The sequence below is a fragment of the Rutidosis leptorrhynchoides genome, chromosome 7 (assembly GCF_046630445.1).
Source record: "Rutidosis leptorrhynchoides isolate AG116_Rl617_1_P2 chromosome 7, CSIRO_AGI_Rlap_v1, whole genome shotgun sequence".
In the NCBI taxonomy this organism is placed as follows: Eukaryota; Viridiplantae; Streptophyta; class Magnoliopsida; order Asterales; family Asteraceae; genus Rutidosis; species Rutidosis leptorrhynchoides.
Window position 1 is genome coordinate 11,236,858 of NC_092339.1, and position 19,807 is coordinate 11,256,664.

Consider the following 19,807-nt stretch of genomic DNA (forward strand, 5'->3'; position numbering starts at 1 on the left):
AAAAATATATTCTACTGTTGCATACCTAGGCTCATTACCCATACATGAGTCCATTTGATAATTAATAATTTGAAAAACTAAAAAAGAAAACACATCATGCCACGTTTTCTATTGAATTTGATACTATGTTTTTCACGTCTGTTATTTTAATTGATGATATTAATTATGACTTTATTATTATTATTAAACTTTATTATTATGTAATTGAAAACTTTTTGTATACAAGGGCCCACTTTTATTTATGGCACGGTACCCATAAATTTGACAGGACGGTCCTGCAAACCGAAAATCATGGAATCGAACCGGACCGAACTGAAATTATTTGGTACGGTCCTCGGTACGACTTCATTCATTAATATGGGACTTGGGACGGACCGAACCGGATTAGTTTGGGACGGAACTGTACCATACAGAGGCCTATCTATGATTCAAGTCGAGGCATCAAAGTAAATTCAAAAGATTATTTTATTTATACGTATTTAAATTATATGAATAAATAAATAAATAATACTCCTTATCAAAGGTCGTGAAAGTGTTGTAGTAAAAGGTGAAGAAGACTACCCACACAAACAAAACAAGTAAAACCAACGCAAAAATCTATTACTTTACAGTTTTTGGTTCCTTTGGCTTATATTAACCATTTATTTTCTAGTTGATCACGTGAAATTGATGCATACGGGAAACGTACTGCATGTATTCATTAGAAACAACTAGTTTTCGAACCCTCGCTTCGCGCCAGGGGTTCAGTTTTCAATGTATTTCATTGCGTTTAGTTTGTAAAATTATTTTGTGGCTAACGATGATGTCGTTGAAGGGCAACTCGAATCGAACTAAAAGGTATAACCCGTGAAAGATTTAAATGTTAGTTTAAATTAACAATATATGTGCATCTCCGCGTTTCGCTATGGAATTGTCAACTTTTAAAAATTTAACGCAAAATCAACGTGTATGAAAAGTATCTCAAATATTTAGCGTTTTTAAAAAGAATCCGTTTTGCGTATAGTTAGTGACGTTGTGTTCGTAAAATTATTTCGAGTCTAACGATGATGCCGGAAAAATTTAACTTGTTGCGAGCGAGAAGATATGACCTGTTGAATATTTGGGTGAAATTTATTTAAGATTTTTTATGAAAATGTTGATTTGGCACTTTACCCCCCTATTTGGGGGGCCGGTTTTAATCTTTGAACCAGGGGGGGGAGGGGGGGGCAAAGTGGAAGTTAGTAAAAAAAAAAAAAGAGCGAAATGACGAAAATACTCATGTACTCTTTGTACTCTTTATTATTTTTGTCTAATAGTTAATATGGTAATATTATGAACACTATGCCACACCACATACGTACGCTAAAAATATTATTATTATAATAATAATAATAATAATAATAATAATAATAATAATAATAATAATAATAATAATAATAATAATAATAATAATAATAATAATAATAATAATAATAATAGTGTATCTATTTTTTTATAGAATACAGATCCAGAACTAAATGAGTATTTTTACCACTTAACCAATTTACCACTCAACCAATAATTCGGTGGTGGTTGTAGGTATTGAATATACCCAGCTAGGTTCAATCCTGAACGACCTCATTTATTTTCAGCCATATTTTTATAATTCGATTACGCTCACTCCCTACTTTTTTTCTTCATTGTCACCAACTTTCCCAATTTATTTAATTTTACCTTTTAAGCATAGCTTCTAGCTTTTTTATTGCTCCGTATAATTCTTCCCTTAATCTTTGTTGGAATCTTTTTACAACTTTTTTTGATTTTCTATACAATTTTTAATTTACATGAATTTTATTATTTAAAAAAAAGTATTCAAATTGTGTTGTTTTTTTTATTAGTTTGATTTGTGACCATCAAGTTAGATTGGTTTTGTATGTTTAATGAAGTATGGTCTTTTTGTTATTGGTTGTGTTAGGGTTATTAATGGAAAAATATTTTACTTTGAAACATATAATTGTATACAATGAAGAACTTCCAGCTCACAACATCGCGGATAAACCTCATGCTTGTTTTTTGTCACTAGTATTAGTATTATAGTAATATTAATCATGAACCAACGAAATCTTATGTGCATGGCCGTCCCATCAATTTCAATTTTTTATATGGGTCGTGTTCAATTAATAAAAATAGACTTTTTTTATATAAAAGTTTTAAATATACGTAAGACTAAGTTCAAGAAATAACAAAATAGTAGGTTAAGTACCAGTATAGTCATAACAATAATTTTTATAAATACGTTGGATTATAGGCTCCTCTAAATTACGGGCTGTGTGAAAACACCCGTGTTTCATGCCCTCAAATTCGCCCGTGTTAGGAGGGTGGGCGAAGAAAAGCGTATATATGTGGTAAAATCACTTTAAATTGAAGCATTTATTTGCATGCAGATATAATAAATAATGTTTATGAATTAATAGTAACATGGGTACAACCGTACAAGATCTAGTTCCATGAGTATGAGAGCATGCATGTATTTTTGTCATAATCATTACCATCAATTAAAACTTAATTACAGAACTATTTTAAACCTCTCTTAAATTGAAATCCTAATGAATTTAACTAGTGATCAAAAGTTCATAACTTCTTTATTACGGAGTACTAAAAATCATTTAAACTTTACTTTTTTTTTTTTTGAAAGGCAAGCAATTTTATTAATAATAAACTAGAGAAAGATTACACGAAGCGTGATAAATACAAGCATACATCAACCCGACCAAGGTTGCAAAGAGAGCAACCGTGAATCAAACTAACACGAAAGATAAGCGCTTGGACAACTAAGCCAAGTTAGCCAATCAAACTTTTTTCCCTTTGCACGAAGGGAAATCCATTCAAAAGACTTGACTTGGATTTCATTAAGTATCACCGAGGCGCTAGTTGCAACTCCACGAAAGACTTTATTGTTCCGAGATCTCCAAATAATATAAACACTAATCCATTCAATGGCTTGCCAAATTTTCCTCCCATACGTCGTCATCGGGACACCGGAGTTTCCATTTAGTAATTCGTGGAAACTTAGATTAGAGAAGGCACCTAAGCCCCACCAACGGAAAATCCGGCTCCAAATATCCATCGCATAAGAGCAAAAGATGAAAGCATGATCCGTTGATTCAATATCGTTATCGCAAAGAGGACATCGAACACTATTTAAGTCAACACCTCTTTTGTCTAACTCAATCAATACCGGAAGCCTTTACTTTAATGGATAACTTAAGGAAATAATTGAAGTAGAGCCCACGTAATACATTTATGGATTTTGATAAACGTAGCCCTAAGGGCTACGTTTAAGCTTACCATAAATAATTTTATAAACTTTGTTTAATTAATTACAAAGTATAAATATTCATTTTCTAATATCGACTTTTCTTATATAAATTTGATATTAATATTATTAATGGCAGACTTGAGTTATAAATATGGAATAAAATTATTTTTGGTATGGTTAAGTGTAGCTCTTAGGGCTACGTTTATCATTTTCCTATATTTTTACTAGTTTTACGAGCTCGTGCGTTGCACGCCATTTGTATAGATTAGTACAATCGATAACGTTATTGTTAATATTTATCAAATGTATAATATAATTACAATAAAAAAATCTTTTATTGCTGATACAATTTGTATCGAAAATATTAGTATTTAATACTAAACGTATAGATTATGAGCCCGTCCGTTGGAATCAGAGAGCCCCTAAAAAATTGTTTTAAAATCGACCGTTACGATAATATTTTATGTACATATTTAATTATATATGTTTTTAGTATAAACTAATTCCATTATGTCAAAATTTCAACAAAACAAGGTAGACATACATCTAAATATCTTAAAGATTATCAAATAATCATTTTAACTTTAATTGTCAAACATGAGACGTTCGTTTATATAATATTCGACATATATTATATTAACAGAATTTAAAAAATTTATTCGCAAACTGCAAATTAATTTTATATTATATAAAATAAAATATTATTTATAAATAATATTCTAACGTTAATAAAGATTAATATAAAGGATTATCTATTTTATAATTTTTATTATAATAAAAATCATTGTAAATGATTTTCCATATATTATCCATATATATAAATATTATCGATATTGATATTAAATTAATGTACCGTTTGAAACAATAGTATTATTATGACAATTTAAAATAATTTTATAATAATAATATAGTATATAAAATTATTAATATAATTATAACATATGTTAATATTCATATAATATTATATGGTAATATATAATAATATATTTTAGATAATAAAATCTGTATATTAAATTAAATTGGGAAATTTAATAATTCAATTAATATATATAAACTGACATTTGACAAAAATAAAGGAGGAGTTGACACGTGGCAATATTTAATCACGACTTGACACGTACGATTATTGTCACACGCTTTAAATAATGTATATATAGATTCTATACTACAACTAATATGATCAGGGGCGATAATATGAAGGGGCAAGCGGGGACGGCCGCCCCTAGTGAATTTGCAATTTTTAGTGCAAATTTTTTGCATTTTTTGATTTTGCTCCCGATGAATTTATTTTTTGCCCCAAAGCATTCATATTTTGCCCTAATACTTCTATATATTGCGACAAAAATTCATATTTTACCCAAAAATCTCCAAATTTTGTCCAAAAAACCTCGATAATTTACCCAAAAAACTCTATATTTTGCCCTCAAACCTCCATATTTTTCCCCAAAAAATTTGCTACGCTTTAAAAAAAATTCGCCCCCAGTAAAAAAAATTGTAGCTCCGCCACTGATTATAATGATCCATAACATTCTACGTCTCTCTAAAAATTTACCTTCTTAACCAGTAGTAACAAGTTTGTTAACTGAAATCTCATTAAACGTCACTCATTACAAGATGGACCGAACCTCTTAATTGTCATATTAGTGTCACGTAAGTACTAATACAAGACTAAACTTTGAGTATCATGACCACTGTTGTAAAAAACTTGATTACTCCCCGATTAATCTCTGATTACTTCTTTTTGAGAGCAGTCTGTTTCGATTTTTAAAAATCCGTTTAATTATTTGGTCAACGACTATTGATGAGTCAAAATCGAATTTTGTAATCAAAGTTAGTCAAAGTCAAAATTGATCAACATTTTAACATAAATTTAAACTATAAACTTTAAAGTTTGAACAAAATGACAATTGTAGGCAACTATATTGAAGTTTATGTTTATGTTTTTGCTTTTTTCTATATTTACACGTTTAAGTTTTAAAATTTAATATTTAAACATATAAAGTAAACTTCGATTAATCATTGATTAATCTCCGAAACCGATTAATTTATCAAAGTCTCGATCGATTAATCTCATAATAGTGAATTTTGCAAACCTTGATCATGACTCAAAGACACACATACGCAAAGATGGAAAGAGAGTTTCGCCTTAATATATACTCCGTAGGAAACTGGTGGGGAAGGACGGTGACTAATTAAAGAGGAATTGTGACTATACGAATTAATGAACCAAAGTTACAAAATTTTTACACCATTATTTGGTGCACATTTTTCTCGCCCACCATGATCTACCATTATTCCTTGCTTCGTGTTATCTTCTTTTGATAGTGGTACGGACGAATAAGAATCAGGGTTTTTCAATATTTGTCGTCTATCACTACATGATGTGGTTTTTCTTCTCAATTTATGTTTATTTCCTTTTTTTAAAAGACAAACAATAATTTTTATTAATCAACCCAATGAATACAACGAGAAAAATCCAAAAGAGATGGATCTAATATGTACACTCCTAAAACTAAACATTGGAATGACACGAACCAAATAGACTAAAATAACACACGAATTACTACACGTTATTACACGAGAAGAGGACCTCAATGAAATATTATACTAAGTTGAGATATACGACTGGAATTGCCAATATAACTTCTTGTTTCACAATTTATTTGAGATACAATCAAACGATATGGTTTGTATTTCATTGAAAGCAACCGGTGCCCTCCGTCCTATTTCTAATGTGCAGTATTCTATTTTGAAATGTTTCAAATTAATTGTTCACATTCAAAAATGAAAAAAAAAAAATGTGATAAAATCCCTTTGTGCCCCTACTTTAGATTTGTAAAACAAAAATATAGGTAAAAAGTAAATGGTAAGACTGGAAAGATAATAAAAAAGTACATGTAATAGGTACTTTTATTAAACTGTGTGTTTGTCGAGACAATAGATTTGAGACAGAAGGAGTAATTAATAAGATCATTTGTACAATGATTGGGTGTAAGAGTTTTTTTTTTTTTTTTTAATAATACGCGGGTGTGAGTTGAAAATGTAAAGTAATAGTTGTGTGAGGTTGAATGTTTAGGAGTTTTGTGATAATGTGATAAAATATAATTGAAAGTTGAGTAAAAAATACAAAAATAATTAAGTTAATAATAATGAAAAATTTTGATTTCAGCTGATCACAAACAAGTCACGCTCGAGACTTTCTACGTGACTTTACCACGACTTCCCTCCAACGCCCAAATCTACAGCATTGCTAACCCATTTTTTTTGCGTGGCTTTTGCCACATATGAAACCTACAGTGTGAGAAGAGGTAGTTACAAATTGTCTAATTAATTATAAAGTATAAAAATATATTCAAACCGGATGAGGATCAAATGTAATCCATGAATTAAATAATAAGTGTAGCATTATTTGAGGAGCCTTGCTCTCAAAGAGGTTGAGGTTCAAGTCTCGTCGTAAATATATTCGTGAATAAAATAAATTTCAAACTGGCTGAGGATAAAAAGTAATCCATGAATGAAACAATAGTCAAGTCTAGTTGAGGATAGAAAGTAATTCATGAATGAAACAATAATTAAGTGTAGTGGTATTTCAGGAGCAGTGGCGGATCTTGAACTATCTACTGAGAGGGCGGAAATACTTCCAACTAACGTAAATCAAAACCCCTAAAATAGACATATAAAGAGTTCATACATGTACCATGAACTAAGACAAATACATAGACGTTAAAGCAAAAAGAAATTACAATTCGGCTCGACGACCTTTCAAGTCTTTAAATTCACTTAGTACAGATTATAAACCTTAATAACCTATGAGAAGAGTCACGAGTACTAATATATACATCTGACCCCTACATGACTAGTAGTCTAATACTAATAATCAATAATTCTATAAACCTTAATAGTCTAGATATATTACAATTAAAATTTAAGAATCAATATTAAGATTAAATAGATGAATAATTTACTGATTTTATTAAGAAACAATAAAAGAAGTGTCTTGGGAAAAAAAAGCCTTACGGTGGAAAGCTTAATCGGAGTAAAATGAAGAGGCTTGTGACTTGTGAAGTTGTGAGATATACGCTAAGTTAGGTTTCCTTATCTGAGTTATTAGGTTTTTTTCCTGATTTTTTAAAAGGGTTAATTATAAAATTTTAGCAGGACTACTATATAAAAGTTTTAATTTTTAAACCTATATAATATTAATTTTCTACTAATTATGCAAAAGGTTGGAGGGCTATGTTGAGGAGCCTTGCAACTAAAGAGGTGGGGTTCAAGCTCCGCTGTGAGCATATTAGTGAATAAATTCGTATTAAGTTTGTGAGTTGTCGTTCTAAAAAAACAATAAGTCTAATCATTTTAAAAATAATGAAGTACATATAATATAAGAGAGGTAATCCTCACACACTACTTTTTAATCCATGTACACTTTTGTCTCATAAAGTTACATTTATGTCCTTAGATTAGTCTAGGGAGTTGAACTTATATTATTATTGTAAGTATAATTAAGGGCAAAATAGGTAATTAAGTGTACATAGATCAAAAAGTGGTTTGTGAGGATCACCTCCTATAATATAAGGGAGTTGATATTTCCAAAACTTGTTTTTGATAAATCCACCATAATATGATGCTATCCTTCAAAAATACCTTTTGAAATTTCATATCAAAAAGTTTGTTTATGACATGATTTAAGGGTGTTTTTGTTTAATCGTTTCAGGTCCACCAAACATGTACAACATATAAGCTTACCGACTATTTCTAATAATCCCCCCCTTAATCAGTTTATATGGGTTTCGTAGTACTTTAAAACCAATTGGTAATAGAAGAATGTCTTCCTAAAGTTATATGCATAAATTTGGTTTGTTTGTTATCCAATATGGGACTTGACTTGCACACTTTACTCGATTATCTCCAACAATTTTAGTAACTTTGAGTGGATCTATCAAAAAACGAGTTGGAAATATCAATTCTCATTATATATATATATATATATATATATATATATATATATATATATATATATATATATATATATATGAAGGATCAAATGTGAACTTTTTTGGATTGAGAACTCTGAGAACCAATAATCCGAACACAAAAAAAAGACGCGGGCGAACAAAAAAATTTGGTTGACGAACAAAAATTTTGAAGGGAGAACAAAAATTTCAGTTGCATGTTCTACAATTTTGTAGAACAACATGTTCTACATGTTGTTCTACAATTTCAGTTGCATGTTCTACATTTTGTAGAACATGCAGCTGAAATTTTTGCTCGAATACCTTTTTTTTGTCCGCCCGCCCGAATTTTTGTTCACCCTTCTGAATTTTGCCCCAATTCGAACGCATTTTCGTTCTACAATTTTGTAGGACCAAACAATAAATGTAGAACATGTGATAAAATGCACCTAAATTTTTGTTCGAATCACATGTTTTTGTTCGCCCGCGTGATTTTTTTGTTCGAATTCCATTGTTTTTGTTCGCCCGCCAAGTTTATTGTTCGAATTTCCTTGTTTTTGCTCGCCCGCCACCTTTTTTGCTCGAATTTTAGTGTTTTTAGAGACCTCAGGGTTCTCAACCAATTGAGTTCTCACTGATCATCTCCATATATATATATATATATATATATATATATATATATATATATATATATATATATATATATATATATATATATATCATTTACTATTATTATATTAAAACAAATGCTTAATAGACCAATTATTTAATTTGAGATTAATCCTCAACCACTGAATTAGCAAAATTACAATAAATATTCCTATAATCTAATCATCCATTAAATTTTTTTATTCTTATAGTTCTATAATTTAAAATTTATATTAATCCACCGAAAATATCCTTAAAATTAATTAATGGTAAAAAAAACAAATAAATTGATAATGATAATTACACGTAATAAATAAGTACACGTAAAAAAACTAATAAGTATACCCTTAAAACTAATTTATATTATATTAGTTGTTATATAATGATAAGTATACGTGATAAATAAATTAATGTGGAATTGAATTTTTACCTAAGAAACTCAAATTCAACTTCAATTCCTTTCTACATTATTATAACTATTAATTAATTAATTATTATTATGAGTTTTATTATTTAATTAAATTAATAGTTAATAGTTGTCATAAAAAAATATTATACATTAATATGAGTTGGGTAAAAATACGATGATGGTCATGAGTGTGTATACATTTATTTTATAAATACATGCAATTAAATCCGCGATATTGCGAGTTATAAACTACTATTATCATAATAACAAATTTAGTTTATTATTACGATTAATATTACTTAATTATATTAATAGTTAAATAGTTGATAGGTGTGATAAAAAAACATTATACATTGATACGAGTTGAGTAAAAATATTTATACGATAATGCCATGAGCGGGTATACATTTATTTTATAAATAAATGCAATTAAGTCCGCAATGTCGTGAGTTATAAACTTGTGTTATCATAATGAAAAATTCAGTTAGTTATTTTTTGTTTTAAACCCGTAAAAATATTTATACTATAATTCATGCTCGAGTGTTGCGGGTTTACGACAATCATGGTTGGTTTTTGCGCTCCTGTGTTAACTGTGATAAAGAATTGGTTGAAAGAGACTCGCTTGATAAAGAAGGGACTATGTGCTGGTGTACTCAATTCACTGATGAAGCGGCTTGGGTCCGAAAGTTAGTTTATTACTTTTTAAAATTAATGAACATATAATAAACTTATGGTACAATATTAACTATTATCGACGCAACCTTCTATAGGATACGTACTACAATGCGAGTAACTGATAAAAGTGGAAGGTGTGATATCCTACTGTTTGTCAAACTATTGTCCAAGTTGGCTGGAAAGAGTAAGGCTTGGCTTAATGCAAAGGAATGATCAGTAAGTTTTGAACTTATCAATAATATCTTACTTTCTATTGATACAAACCTATTTTACCGCTTTTTAGTAAACTAAATTGGCTACAATTCTTTTGAATTATGATGTACCTGTTGATGTTCCATCTGAGCTTGTGGATCTTAACAATCGAAAGTTTGTTTTCTTATCAAAGAAAACTGATAGTTACGTCAACAACAATTACAATAGTCACATTGTAGTTCTTGACGCTATAGATGACGCTGAAGTTTTGGAGGTGATTAACAAAAAAAACAACTTGAAAAAGTTGGGTCAGTCAACCTTCTAGATGAGGTCACTGTTTTCCAACCACCGACACCATATCAGGTGAAAACCATTATATACATTGGAAATCTGTAGTCAAATTCATACATTATAATTTAGACTTAACATATATACTAATTTATACAATTATTTTTTTGGATATGTATTTACGATTGATGATTTTATATTTAATTTGTCATTTCACAGAAAAAGAATTTTGTTCGACAATGTTTTTCGAATTCAAGTTCCGTTAGGCGTAAGAGTACAACCCCAAATAACCTTCTTGCTGAAGGCACACTAAGTCGACAAACATCTGATGCAGTTGCATCTCTCAAAATACCAAAGAATCAACCATTCTGATTTGATGCATTGTCAAATTTTTGAATAAATATAACATGTGTTTTTTCAACACGCAATACTCATGTTACAATAAACGTGGTCTGATTGTACAACCACACGAGGCAAACGCCTCAAACAAACTTTTTAATTTGTTTTTATGTTGCATTTCAATGACTACATTTCCTTTTAGATTTTTTATATAATAAATATGTTTTTGGTTTTCATTACCAATGCTTTTTATATGTCTACAATAACTGTTTAAGTATTTTATACTATGTTCAACTTTTAAAGTTTTTTACAGACATATATGGTTGGATTTTAAATTTCAAGTACATACATTGAATACAGAACAACTAACATAAATACTTACATTAAATACAATAATTATAAACATTATTTCTGTACAAACACTCACATAGCCCCTCGAATTCGCGGGTCCTCCACAAGTATGTATATATATTACGGAGTATTATACTTGAATAAAGATTCGATCATCTTAACACTGCTGTTGTAACAAAATTGCTAATTATCAATTGACACCTCTCTTACTCATGATTTGTTCAATAAACTATAAACTATGTTATATTATAGTATTTCTTATCTTAATTTAAAATTATTGTTTTTAAAAAAGAATTAATGGTTTTTTATACTGTCATGACTAGAAGTTTTTTCCAACTTTAACGTTCCAATATATGATCGATCGTAGTATACGCAAAAAAGGTACGCTCACTTTTTGTTTTGTTTTCTGTCGTGAACCGGGATCATGCATAAGTGAACGGTTGAATGATCGAAATAGAACACTATAAAATCTCTAATTGGTGTTGATCAATCTATCATCCCTTGCTCGTAATTACGTATAGTATAACATACAACATTAATTTGTTACGATGTTTGATACGAGACGAATTGAATATATCACTACTAGAAAAATGAGAACAGGGGATGCATACTTTTTGAGGCGCTCCAAAAGCGCCACTAAAGGCTCGCTAAACGACAAAATTTCAACGCTCGCTCAGTTTTGGTCAAACATTGTCTTTTGTGGCGCTTTTTGTGGCGCAATGAGCGCCACATTTGATTTAGTGATTTTATTTTAGATTTAAATAAACAAAGTGATCGAGAAAAACCCCGTCAACTCTTTTGCGGCGCATAAAATCGCCACTTAATGTATTTTCTTTTTCTTTTTTCCTTTTAATATTTTCCCTCCAAAAAAAAAAAATCCCGCCAAACGAAAAAAATCCCGCCAACTTTATTGTGGCGCTTCTTTACCCTTTTGTGGCGCACCAGCGCCACTAAAGGCTAAAAAAAAAAACAAGATTTAACTAGCAATATTATTTATTAGTATTGTGGCACACATCATCACACCATATTTTGTCACTTTTATTTATATTTTTATTAATGATCCGTCGAAAATTAATTATTATTAATATTACTAGTCGATTTCTATATTTTTTTGTTTTTACTTTAACTTTTTCATATACTAAATATTAAATATTCATTTAATTGAAAATAGTAATTAACTACGGCTGTGCAAAGTAACGGTTGAATTGTGTAATGTGAAATGTAACTGTAAACGTGGCGATTAAATGATGGTGTATAATGACAACAAAAAATGATAGTATTAAAAAATAACTACGATAAGTAATAAAATAAATACAAAAATTAATATTATTACTCCATCCGTTCCATATTAATAGTCCACAGACAAAAAACACATAGTTTATGGAAATGTCATTAAAGTACTGTACTTTCTGTTTACTTTTCAGTTTTACCTTTACCTTTTTCTTTATCCTTTAATCAAATCCACATACATTAAGGGCATAATAGAACTTAAACTTTTTATTATTTTCTATTTATGGAAGTGGACTATTAATTTGGGATATCCAAAAATTGAATACTGAACTATTAATATGGTACGGATGAAGTAATAAATAACGAATGTATAATAATATGATATTAAAAAAATAATAAATCTTATAAATAATGACGATATAATAATTTAATACTTATTATTATATTATAGTATAATAAAAATAATACGGAGTACTATGTAATACTATAATATATATGTATATGTATATATAATAAAAATAATAAATAAATACATAATTATGAATAAGTGGTGCTGGTTGTGGTGCAAAACATGCCACATTTTTATTTTCATGAAAATTTATATTTCCCTCCACCTAATTAATTGTTACTGCCAATTAGATGACCCCACCCATGTGACTAAAGCCTAACCTATTTTTCATGATAACCACACAACTTTTCACAAATATAACTCAAAAACACCTACTTTCTCTCAAGTTTTTGCAGTTTGAGTAAAACTTCGCGATTTTCTCGACTCTCTACCTCGAATCTCTTCATTAATCTTAAATAAGGTATCATTTACCTTCCTTTTCTCATAAAGTTTATATTTTTATGAAATTACAAGATAAATCCGAAAATTCTTGAATTTAATCGGCTTTTTCGTTTGCTTTATGTTAATATTGATACAAGCAATTGTTATACATGTTAGAATATGTTTAAATTTTGTGTTTTTGTTGGGGTTTTTGCTAAATCTGAAAATTATTTAAATTAAGTAAGATTTTGTTGGGGTTTTTACTTAATTTCGTTTGCTTTAAGTTAAGTAAGATTTTTGGTTACATTTAGGTTAATAATGATATAACTTGTTATACATGTTAGGATATGTTTATTCTTAGAATTGAGATACATAGTTAACTGATGTAAAGACTTTTGAAACTAAAATGTACTAATTAATGGGAACACATATGCTGTTCTAAAAAAAAATGGGAACACATAGTTAACTAGTAATTGCTAGGGGTGTTCATAATATCCGTATCCGTATCCGAATCCGCAATCCGAATTATCCGAAAATCCGATCCGAAATTATCCGAAAAATCGGATATCCGGATTTTCGAATATCCGAAAATCGGATATCCGATTTTTCGGATTCGGGTTTCGGATAGAACTTTTCAAAATTTTCGGATATTCGGATATCCGAATATCCGAAAATATATATTAATAATAAATAATATTTATAAAAGTAAAAGAAATGGGTATGTGAGCTGTGAGTGGTACAGTACAAGAACTCAAAAAGTAAAAAGAAAAGCAAAAAAGCCTAGATCTAAACATATCACTAATTCATTCTCTTTTAACCCTCACTGCCGTACAGTACAAGAAAGTTAGTACAGAACTAGAACTTTTCATGATAAATGTCATTGTTGTTATGTATCATGTATGTGTATATTTTGTATGATGCTAGTTTAGATATATGTTAATTCTCCCCCGTTTTATACCGTAGGTCACCTGTCCGAAATTAATTTAATAGAAATTAATTTCGGATTGTCCCCAGTTTTGGGACTGCTTTTTGAATGTTTTGTCTCATTTAGGATATGAGTGCGTATATTTGATTTACTATTTAAGAAATATTCGGTAATCATTTCCCCTTTGCTCCTACAAATATGTGTTTACTGCACATATTTGGGGGGCTTAGGGTAAATGTTGCCGAATTTTTCTTAAATAGTAAATCATATAAACGCATTCATATATGAGACCTACATTCAAAAGGTGGGTTAGGAGAGCCACCCTACTACAAAAAACTTACATTCTTTAGTATAGAATTTATTGCGTTAATATTTTATTTGTATTTGTGCATTCAATATGATTTTTTTTATTCGTGACAACAATATATGTACATTGAAGTGATTGTTAGTTGTAAATTTCGTAAGCGCAGTAAAATGTCGATCGATAAGAGTTGGACCACTTTAACAAATCGTTTTTCAAAAGAATTTTGGTCCGGTCTAAAAGAATTCATCAAGAGTTGTAAGGAATACCTAAATAAAGATGGCAAATGTCGTTGTCCATGTGAGAATTGTGATAACTTTGTATTTCATTCGCTCGAAATGGTTGAAACACACATACATAGTTATGGTTTTAGCCGACGTTATAAGACATGGAAGTGGCACGGTGAACAAGTCGTTAATCCACCGCCAATAGAACGTGTCATACCTTCCACAACAGACCAATTACATGATCTTCTTACCGATGTTCGTCAGGAGAGTCACTCGATGGATACTGATGAGATCACGAATGCACCGAGTGATACAGATGCACTGAGTGATACAGATGAGCTTGATGAATTATCTATACTTGAGCAAACCGAGCTATATCCTGGTTGTGATTCGATGTCTTCGTTTAATTTTTTGGCGAAGTTGATGCACGTGAAGGTTGCTAATAAATGGAGTAATACATCGTTTGACCAATTGCTTGCATTGCTTAAGTCCGCATTTCCGCATGCTAAAATCCCGTCATCACACTATGAAAGTAAGAAGACAATGAGAAAGATTGGGTTAGGATACGAATCTATTCATGTTTGTAAGAAAGATTGTGTTCGATAAGTATGTGTATGTGTGTATATATATTCCTGTATGGTAAGTATAACTTCATTTCACTTATATACAGCGGGACAAGACAACCGGGGAGTTAGAGAGCCCCATTGATCAATATAAACGGCTTAACTCCTATGAAATTACTAAAGAATTTCGTGAGCAGCTGCATGCCGATAATCATGTAAGTAATTGTGCTACTTAAACTATACATAAAAGTTTAGTATGTATATGTACATATATATACATAACATTATGTATATCAGTATATGTATGTACATATATATACATAACAGTAAGCATATATATATGCACATATATATGCATAACAGTATGTATGTATATGTAAATATATATACATAACATTTTATGTATACATATGTAAACTAGAAATAGGTGCCACGCGCTCCACTGCTATTTTAGCGATGTCGTTAAACAGTTGGTTATTTGTCTTCTGATGCAAACCTTGTTTTGATAGTAGCTAGGTTTACTTACATTTATGTTTTTGCAAAATATGCAACTGTAGCTGGATTATGATTGCTAGTACAAAGTATTTTGTTATACATTTTGGGTACACATTACGGCTAGAGAAAATAATATTGATAATAGACCTGCATTTACTTAAACATTAATGAATATCATTAGTAAAATCTTATAAATAGTATTTTGGTTCAGATAAAACTATGAAATTTGGTTTCTTTTTGTCTAACAAAAATCGAAAATAATTATTTGTAACAACTACATCAAGTAGAATGAAACGGCCTATATATGTCCATTACCTTTACACAATCAGACCCAAATTCTCTAAATAGCCCACTTATTCACTTTATTCTATGTGTTGCTTCCTTCTTTCGTGAATTGATATAAACAATAAACATCGGCTAATTTTTTGTAACCATGCAGGCCCGTATGGTAGAGTTGAGGAACAATCAGCGGAACGTGGAAAACCCCCTTACTGAAACTGAAATTTTAGAAGTGGTATTGCGTCCACGACATGGTTGGCTGCGTGGCATTGGCCCAAAAATTTCCACTCCGAATACGTCCATGGCATCCTCCTCTACTCAGACTAGCCAATCGAATGGACCGATGTACACTCAATTGCAAGTTGATAAAATGTTAGCTCGTTCAGAAGCTAAAATGCAAAAGAGGATATTTAAATCAACTGCACCACTATACAAACTATTGGGAAAAAAACCAATTGTGATAGAAGATAGTGAGGAGGAAGATGACGACGAGGAGGAAGATATTGGCAACGAGGAGGAAGATATTGGCTACGAGGAGGAAGATGAAAACTGAAAATTGGAAATGTTTGTGGCGATTGTCATCTTTTGAACAATTAGTGTTAACTCTTTAAGTCATCTTTTGAACAATTAGTGTTAATTCTTTAAACTTAATTTGTATGTTAGCGTTTGACATCTATTTAACGCTTTAAACTTTTTGTTGATGTTATATTATGTTGATATTGCGATTATTTAAAATGTTAAACAGGTTTTGATTTTGAGGGATGTAAGCCCGGAATTCTGGGCTGGCAGTCGCAAATACACCAAATTGCTGCCAATTTTTTTAACTCTTTAGCGGCGCTATGTGCGCCACAAACTAGCGCCACAAAAGGGTCAGCTTAATTATTATTTATATAAATATTTAAATAAAATAAAAATCAAAAGTGGCGCTTTTTTGCGCCACTAAAAGTTCGTCACATAATAATTTCTTTATAATTAATAATTATTTATATAAATTCAATTGTGGCGCTTGTTACGTCACAAATTTGCGCCGCTAAATGCTAATTTAATTTCTTTTATCTTTTAATAAAAAAGTTGTGGGTCCCACTAAAAGCGCCACTAAAAAGCGCCACAAAATATCTAAAGCGGCGAGGTTTAAGTAGCGTTCGCAAAAGCGCCACAAAAGCGCCACAATAGATCTACAGCAGCGCTTTCATACCCAAAAGTGGCGCTATTTGAGCGCCGCTAAAGGTGATATTTCCTGTAGTGTATTGATTCGACGCATACGTACGTAGAATTTAGTTGTTAAACGTTTATATGGCATGCTTAGGTGGGTGAATAATTGAGCATTGAGGGGTATCCCGCTTTTGACCCCATGGTGAGAAGGTGAGAGATTCACTTAACAAAATAATGAGTGCAACACGTTGAAAGTAATTGATATTTTCCAAGCATATTCAGTTATACGTAGTGTTGTAAATCACCCGAGATCTCCTCGAGATCTCTCCCGAGATCTCGTTTTTAGAAGGCAACCGAGACGAGATGTTCATCTCCCGAGATTTCTCAGTCAACGGGGTTAAACTTAGTCAAAGCCACTATTTTTCGGATTTTCTTGCTAATTTGTAAGATTTTCTTGTAGAATTCGTAATAACCTAGATTTTCTCGCTCATTTCTCGGATATTTTTGTAAAATTTCGTAAAAACGTATATAAATATACATATTTTTATGTTTTTATGTATATTTTTATTAAAAAAACTATAAAGTCAACATAAGTCAACGTCCGAGATCTCCCCGAGATTATTCCGAGATGCCGAGATCTCCCTAAAAAAGTCAAACGAGATCTCCCCGAGATCCGAATTCTCCAACCTTGGTTATACGGAGTATCATGTAATGTATAGTTTTAACTTTTAAGCTCATAATTATTACTTATGGCCGGTAATGGTAATGGTACTATATAATATGTTCAACACTTTACATTAAACAATTGTTAACTGTATAAGCTAGTTAGATATATCTAGTTTTCATTTTATAGATGGCAAATTGTGGCACAACAATTTACACATTTACACATCTAATGGTATCAGTAGTAAAATATGAAAAAAAAAAAAAAAATTAAATAAATAAATCACTACATCGTTTATTTCACTGGTAGCAGTAAATACAAAGCAAGTCTGTCCCTTCAGGCATAACCGCAAAACTACTTAAATTGTTAGTTTCGTTAGGGTTGTTTAATTCGTAGGTTTTCAGGTTTTGTTTCCGTTTTGACTCAGATATAGTTAGCTTGGTTTAATTTTAGTTGTTTTAGCTCGTTTACTTTCTGCGAGATTTAACGGTTGGTTGGATTGTATCGGATTATAGATTCTTTATTTATTGATAAAGGTATTCTTATTTTAATAATAATCGTTATTTTAGCAAAGAAAAAAAAGTAAAGCAGTTTCATGTAAGGGTAATAGTTCGTATGAGAGAAGAAAAGTAATATACGAATTCCTCCTCTAAATACATGGCTTATATATTTACCAACGTTTACAATGTGTACTTTGCACTTTTAATTACACTTAAACCTAAGTTTTTGAACTAGCTTAAGACTTATATTTAAGCTTGCAAATACAACCATTGCATTTTAGCCGTCAAGACTAAGATAAAGAATGAAAGTGAACACCCGATTTAGTAGAATTCACCGAATTCGTCCGGTTAATAATGAATATATATGAATAATCTAAATAGATACAATATTTTTGAAAGAATTTGATTTTAATCTGAAAACAATACCTAACTATAAAAACAGTTTATTATCATTCATTTCATTAAACATTAAGTACCTATAAGCTAAGTCTCTGATTATTGATATTAATCATCATTAAACTTTCACTAACTTTCCTCTTAGACAATTTGATGATCACGTTGGATTAGTTAAATTAACATATGCTATGTTAGTTTACATCATAGATTCAGTCATCACTTAAGATCGCACGATGTATCGGGTAATCAATTCAGTACAAGAATTTGTACATATATGTAAATTACATCGACGTACTTTCGATTTGATTGAACAGAAAGGTTCTCACGACACTTTGAATAACCCTGTCAGCTTTTTGCTTCTACCTTAAACCTATACTTTTCAATCCAGTTGACTCGGCAGATCTCAAAGTATGTCCGAATATATGAATGAACACATTACTTGCCGCGGGTATGTCAAAGTGCAATGACACACCTGATGACCAATCGCTATCAACCTCATACTTCATTTATTGTTAAAGTTATTTGAGGAAACAGAATTTGAAAGACCAAAGCTTTTTTTGGAGTGATTCATCAGAATACCTCTAAGAAAATATTTATCGCTATCTATGCCTTAATGGGCACAATCTCATACCACAGACAATAAGTGAAAAGTCCAGCTAAGAAATAGCATTACAGACATAATGATTTGAGTTCTCAAGTTATATATAAGTATATAAATATGTGTGTGTTAGGAATTGGGACCCAACCAAGACAAGTGATTTACAGCAATCACTAACCCACGAATGACAAACGAATCCATTACAAGAATAAATGATAAAAATAAAGCATAAGGACACAAGAATTTAACGTGGTTATATCCTAACTCCATACACAGAGAAGGGTTTACTCCACAGCCGCAAACCAGTGATTTCTTCTTATTAATTCAGGCACACAATCACAGGTTACAAAAATTTGTATTTATAGGACAAAACGAAATAAGAAAACTAAATTTTTTGACTTGGCTTGCAAAACAGAATCTTGCGTTTCGCGAGCTAAGCCTCGCGTTTCGCGAACCACTTCCTAACTCGAATTCTTGATTCCAAACGTGAGATTTCCAGCTTCCATCAAAGTTCGATCCCTACCAAATTTTTTGCATCTGAACATCCATCTCGCATTCCGCGAGATTTACTGCTTCT